The sequence below is a fragment of the Seriola aureovittata genome, chromosome 17 (assembly GCF_021018895.1).
Source record: "Seriola aureovittata isolate HTS-2021-v1 ecotype China chromosome 17, ASM2101889v1, whole genome shotgun sequence".
NCBI lineage: Eukaryota > Metazoa > Chordata > Actinopteri > Carangiformes > Carangidae > Seriola > Seriola aureovittata.
The window spans coordinates 14,052,556-14,059,916 of NC_079380.1; the positions used below are offsets into that span (position 1 = coordinate 14,052,556).

Consider the following 7,361-nt stretch of genomic DNA (forward strand, 5'->3'; position numbering starts at 1 on the left):
GTCCATCAACCACTTTGCTGTTCTGCTTCACCGCTCTCATAGTTGTTTCCTGCTGCAGCGGGCAGCAGTTTTCAGCGAAAAAGCTCTAAAACCTACTGTACACTACCTGCTCAGCATCAAATGAGTGACAGACACAGTTAGCAACTAGCTAGTGAACGTGTTTCCCACAGGAGATGGTAGAGACCAAAAACAGAGCTTAAATGAGAGGGAATTTTGGTCTTTATTCAGCACGTGGCCAGATATATGACTCCATACCTGCTGGATGTGTATAGCAGCAAATGCTTGCTAACATGATCACAAGACCAACTTAACGGGTGAAGATAAAACCTGTTTTCAGTGCCTCCAAGAAAATGATTGATCTAACATTTGGTTCAAATCCAATAAGACAATATGAATTCAAAGACTGGCAACCATCCAGTGGGAATTGTTAGGTCTCTGTAACTAATATTGTAAAGAGTATGGTCTTCACCTGCCCTATTTTTAAAAATGTCTTGAGCTAACTTCTGTTATTTGGCACTATATAAATAAAAATCGACTTGACTTGACATCCAAATGGCTTCTACGTCAATTTTAAATCAAGGCAAGTGGTTTAATTCATCCCCAAATGTAGACAGATACACTGCCGATCCACTGGTCCATCCATTTATTCACATGCCTTTGATGTGTCTTTCTTCATATCCATTTAAAAAATAAATATTTCAGGCTGCAGTTGTTTACAACTTGTGAAATATCATTATTTATTTCTTTGAGCCCCAAGAGGGTCAAACAGCGAAAGAAATATGCATGTGTGCATATATATGCATCTTTATTCATATTTACACACACACACACACACACACACACACACACACACACACACACACACAATCTTCGTGGTTCGTGCATATTTATTTGTTTGGCGCTCTTTCATGTATCCCCTCAGAGATGATTTACACCCTCCAAAATTCTTCACGCCTCCTCATTACTAAAATTCTTCACACCCTCATTTCCTGCCATTATTTCAGGCTGTTGTTTCCTGTCATCCCCTTCCCTTCTTCTCGCAGCAGCTCACAGCCGCTGGTTATTATTGGTCTAAATTAACATCAATCAGTGCTTACAGAGGGATGAGTCACCAAAAAACACATGCAAAAAAAAACACAGTGCTGGAGCTTTACGCACACACACGCACGACATCCTACCAAAATGCATGCTTGTTTAAGTGGCACAAAAACAAATACACACACACACACACACACACACACACACACACACACACACACGCTCCTGAGCTTACTAACATCATGTTTTTTTTCTATAGAGCTCCTAATAACCATGGGTACACCCATCACTAAATGACAGGAATAAAACAAAAGGGAGAGGAGACAAAGAGAGAAAGACTCACTCATCCTCATCAAGCGGAGCAGATTAACTACTCCTCCGCCTTTTTTTTTTTTTTGCTTTCCTTTTTGTCTTTCTTTGTCGCCTTCTTTGTCATTTTCTAGTGATAGAGCCTGTAAAACCACATAGTAGAGACAAGTGAACATTCTCAGTTAGAGACAAGGAGAGACTGGAGGGTTGTGTCCTGCACACTAGTGACTTTTTCACTCCCTCACCCAGTCACTCCCTCTTGCACAGATGGTTGCCCTGGCTGCTTTTTTGAGTGTGACTTGGCAGAGTGGTAAGCTGAAAGCTGAAGGATGCACACAGAGGGCTGCCAGTGGCCACGTGTGGTCACATGCACACAGTCAGCCAGACATGCGTGTGCAAAATCACAACCGCTCGTGCAAACGTGCGCGACGTACAGTACATAACGCACACCTACAGCACACATGCCACACGCTGGAGTCCTCTTCCCTGCATCTCACTAATGAGTCATGTGAAAAGAGAGAGAAAGAGTGCCCCTGGCCTTCCGCTTTGTGCAGCACAGAGGATGCTGCCACCGTCTTCTCCTCCCTACACCCCCCCACCCCCAGATCTCTAGACATGTTTCCCTCTCTGTCACTCCCGCTGTATGCAGCCATTTCTGTCCTCTCCTCCATTTAAAATCCTCTATTCTCTTGGATTTCAATGCCACCTCTCCTCCAGAGCAGCCGGAGCGGTCTCGTCTCTCTGCTACATTTGAAGATGTGCTGTGAAAGATGAGTCCCACACATCTCCTCTTCCCACCTCTCGTCAACCCCCCCCCGTCTAATCCCAAACACACCCCTTTCCCCTTCCATTTTGGCTTCTCCTTCCTCCTTACTTGTGCCCCTTCCTCCGCCTCTCTCACCCCCACCCCCTTCCCTTTATTCTTGCTGTGTATCTTATGTAACCAGGGGAGGGATCCAGCTCCTGCCAGTTCTGCTGAATGGCTTCTGTTTCTCCGGCATCATCTTCCTCAGTGCCAAGCAGCCTGCTGGCACTCAAAGGTCCATCTTAGTTTTGTATTCTGCATATAGCCAAGTTACATGCACTCATGCTGCACGTGTCACTCTCACACACGTATGCACAGACTGGCACGATGCCCATGTGCACCGGCTCTATTTGCATTTAAATATAACATTCAGTTTGGTGGCATGTATTATGCATGTGTGTGTGAAGGCACCACATTCTCACACAAAGCTGAACGTGGCAAGTATGCAGCATGCATTCCTTATGGCACTGCTGTTAACACACAACAGGAACACAGGCGTGAGAGTGCAAATGTGCAGCACTGCAGTCATTCAAATGTGCTCCAGGCTGGATAGGCAGGGATCTGTACAATTACAACCTCCTACACTTATCAGACGTAACACACAAGCAGATGCTGTCTAATTACCGTGGTGATAATTGGGAGGATTATTGCATTTTGACGACCCGCTTCAGTTCTCATTTTTTCTCTCCTACTGTTTGATTCAGATTTCTGGGGACGATAATGGAGAAAGTGTGTGTGTGTGTGAGAGACAGTCTATATGAGAGTTTATGCTGGCATTTGTGCTGACATCTGCTTTCTGATGACGCCTTTTGGTGACTTATCCACGTCTTCTGTAATACTAACAGACATTTCCTTCTCTTTTTTTTTAAAGTATATTTTTTTGGGCTTTTATGCCTTTAATGGACAGCACAGTGGAGAGTGACAGGAAACGGGGAGGCAGAGAGAGGGGGAATGACATGCAGTGAAAGGCCGTCCGATGCGGGATTCGAACCGGGGCCGACTGCAGCGAGGACTGTAGCCTCTACACATGGGGCGCCTGCTTAAACCACTACGCTACACGACGCCCTGACATTTCCTTCTCTGACAGTGCACACATTTACATCTTACATCAGTAGCAGGGCTTACATACCGCCTTAGATATCAGTCATAAATTAACCCGAGTCTGTCTAGAAGTCCCATGTCACAGTATGAGATTTACCTTGGATTAAAAGCACGTCTGTGCTTCAAAATAAGCTTGTATGCTCTAATAGCTAAGTTGTTTGTTGGAGCTATTGCAGACCAGTCTTTTAAACTTTTTTTTAATGCTTTTATAACATCTGTCTCAAGCTCTTCCTGTGAGAATAATTGGCTTGAAATCGCTTCCAGAGTTAGTCTGGTCTGAATCAGCATTTTAAGAGAAGATGAAATACAGGGCCAATAAAGGTAGCTGTCTTACCTGAGGTATTAGATATGTCACATATACAGTATACAGTATGTCTTTATTCATTTCTTATTTGTGTTTTTCTTTGACCAGCTGACCATGCCTCCTTTAAATGAACAATATCTGACATCAGCCTGGCTTTTTAAGATTCATCTTGAAACCATTTCTCTGGTTGAGAAAAATGCAGTTTTGGTGTGGACGGAGGGCTTCACCTAAGGAAAGATTAGAAGTTAACCTGGCATAATGTGGATATACTCTTATCCAGAACAGATAGGAGCTCTTTTTTTCACTCAAGGACACTTTGACAGGACACATGGCTGGTGTAAACCCTGCACTTGTGACTTTCCAGAGATAGCCTTACAGATGGTGCATTCAGCAGTCAGAGACCTCCTACGCAGAAAATCACAGCAGCTTGGCCAATTTACATGAGATTTCCAGGTCTGCATTTTGAGAAAGATATTTCTAGCACAACAAACCTGACATCACAGCTACTCACACACGATGTGAACTTTTAATACTTTTCTGTGCATAGATTTACACACAAAAACACAGCTACAGTAAGTTGGATCTTAAGTATGCCATTGTTTTTTTTTTACCTGCATCAAGGGAGTTATGTTTTGGTCGTGATTGTTTATTTGTCAAATTACAGAAAAAGTAGTGAACCGATTTGCACTGAACTTGGTGGAGGGATGGGACATGGACCAAGGAAGAAGCCCTTAAATTTTTGGGACATCCAGGTTATAAATCTGATGGATTTAAGATGTCAGACAGATGTGTTTTGTTTTTTTCTTGAACAAATGCAAAGGAATGCATTTAACTCACTACTGAAACTTCAACTAAAACAACCATGAAGTGCACTTTTTCGCCAGTCTCTGCACATCTCTAACCCTCCAGAGTGATGCCAGCAATCCCTCACAGCTGGTAGTGACAGATAAAATGATGGGGGGGGAAGGGGATGAAGAAGAAGAATGAGGGGGAGAGAGGAACTATACGTCACTGTATGACGTGTGGATGTGCTGAAATATTGAAAAGGTGCTTTTAGGAAAAAAATAGACTCACAGACACAGAAGAGGGAAGACGGTTGGAGAGGAAATAAAATAACAATATGCTTAATGGCTTGACTGAAGAGGAGTCGTCCATTCACTGCATCAGCCTCCTGGGTGTCATCATGAAGAAATTGACAGAGGAAGTATTTTCCCCAGCCTCTTCAGACATCCCTGGCCGTCCTAATTAGGCCTCATTACCATGTGACTGGGCTCACAGCAAGACCGTATGCTAATTGACTTGGCAATTAACAGTGCCAATGTTTAATCCCACCCCACACACACCTCCCTGCACTGCCTTTTTCTTTCTACATCAACAACCGACGAGGTGATCGGTCAGATGTGAAGGCATCCCGAGCCCAAAAATGCGACCTGAAACCAGAGACACAAACCTCCAGTGTCATGTGTTCTGCCTCCAGTGATATCAATAAACAAAGTGATGGGAAGAAGGGGTGATCACAGGAGCACAGAGAGATCAGATTTGGTTAGAGAGTGTGATAGTGATCAGAGGAGCGAGAGAAACAAGGAACAGCCGGATGTGCGCAGGAAGAATTGGAGCGAGTCTTGTGCCTGGAGCATGTGTGCATGTGTGTGTGTGTGCGTGTGTGTGTGTGTGTGTGTGTGTGCATGCGGGGGTGGGGGGGGCATGAACACAAATGCATATATGAAAGGGGAAGCAGGGAAGTTTCCATGTATGTGAAATCTGCACTCCAGCTCATAGACTCAGCTGTGTCATGTGTACATAAAGAGGCCACACACACACACAATCCTCCAAACACGGTACATATGGCATTAGCCCCGAGGAGATACTGTAGCATCCTCTTTTCCCCAAAGGAAGCTAACTAACTCATGAAAGCGCAGCCTGAGAATAAACAGCTCCATTCTACTGAATATTGATTAATGATGGAAAACAGAACACTCCAAAATAGGCCTGGGAGCTTTCAGAGTACACAAACGCTGCACTGACAGTGGCTCAAGGCACATGTATCATCTATCTATTGACCAATCCATACATTGACATCTATTTCCATACTAACTTCCTTTGTCTAATTGGACCCAAGTGGGAATTCAAGTGCAATTTCTTGCAGAGTTGGACCAACCTGTCGGGGGCCTTGCTTGTGCTGTATAAGGATAATATGGGAGGGACACGTCTCCTACAGGGGACACCCTTGGCTTTAGCTGACCTAAGGAGCAGCTTAATGCCAACACACATGTGGGGAATGCTCTTTTTTCTTTTCTTTTTTCAGCCCCCCCCCCCCCCTTCTCTTAAACAATACCGGCCACATGGGAGGGTCCCTGGGGAGTTCCAGAAGAGTGTGTTTGTTTGAGGCAGCAGCAGTAAGACCATTGTTGCTGAGGAGTGTGTGTGTGTGTGTGTGTGTGTGTGTGTGTGTGTGTGTGTGTGTGTGGTGTGTGTGTGTGTGTGTGAAAGAGAGAGAGATCCAAAAATAGAGAATGACATCTAACCTCTAAACTAAAGAATGAAAGAGTGATTGACACTCCTAAAATATCCCAATGTATTGTGGGATGAAAATGGAGGCGCAGTCACGAAAAGGGACCAACCTTTTCATCCTCGTGAGAAAAATGTGCCACAGCCAATCAGTCGTTTCACACAGGTCAAAGTCCTCCATAGACTTGTCTTTAGTTTAAGCTTAACATGGTTTTGTCAAATGCTGCTTAAGGTCAAGGCCATGTGTGCCAAACACTGAGCGTAAATGTCGTAAATGTATATTAATGCAACATGTATACAACAGTGCATGCGACATCCCCCCCCCCCCCCCCATTTCACACACCTATGCATTTGGTGCATCGACATCGCATTTCTCCCAGAGCTGTCAGTGATGCAACTTCAACCACACATCACAACACAAACCGAGAGATGCATTCACATTCACACACACGTCCACAAGGATACCACACTCCCCAGCCCCCCATTCCTATTAATCAATATCCTGTGGGCTACACGATGAGCAGCACGTACCTTTATCGATGTAAACAAATCCGATCGAGAACGAAGGCAGGTGCACAGTTGTCAGGTATAATGGGAGAAATATTTTTTTTAAAATGTCACATTTCGGAATGAGCTCCGCTCGCCGTGTTTGGTTATTTTCTCTCCATCCACATGGACTTGTACGCGATCAGAGCAGATGATTCCTCCTGCTCCAGGTTTCAAACCAGAGGAACCCGGTTCTTCAGCCCGTGTCCGCTGTCCTCAAAGGCGGAATCGGCATGAATTCCCAGTCCTGATCAGTCCAAACAGGAGAGACGAAAAGCACCGGGGTGTCAGGATTAAAACGTGGAGGAGATTCTTTATCGTTTTCCCCTAAATCCTTTGTTCAGCGGTGCGCATCTTTTACTTTGACTGCACCAATGAGGGAGCAGTCATCAAAACAAATAAAACACACAGTTAGCTGGAAATCCTGTGATGTGCACAAACGGTGCCTCCAAACCTGCCGGATCCCCTTCGCCTGCTACTGGGCTGTTTATGCCGCTGAACGCCCGCGTTGACGCTCACTGCTCCCCGCTGCACATATCCAGACTGAATGCATCACCAAAACTGCGCTCCGCATAACGTGCGTAATGGTAATCCCTCTCCGCACACACACACACACACACAAACTCACACACACGCACACACATAGCCTACACACATTACACACAGAGAAAGTGACAGCTCTCCAGAGCCGCCACAGTCCCCACTGACTCCTCTCTGTCCTCCCTCCCTTTACCGTAACTGTTTTACTCT

The 7,361-nt window shown here is 45.0% G+C and overlaps 1 protein-coding gene across 2 annotated transcripts in view; it reads right to left on the minus strand.

Moving 5' to 3' along the window:
* The window catches only part of gprc5ba (G protein-coupled receptor, class C, group 5, member Ba), a 16,100-nt gene extending 8,739 nt beyond the window's left edge, over positions 1-7,361 (minus strand). Inside the window, exon 1 of one of the 2 annotated variants that reach the window (XM_056400881.1) lies at positions 6,597-7,361. The gene's annotated coding sequence lies outside the window, so the exon portion shown is untranslated. The remainder of the gene's footprint in view (positions 1-6,596) is intronic. The other variant, XM_056400882.1, reaches the window with a different exon arrangement.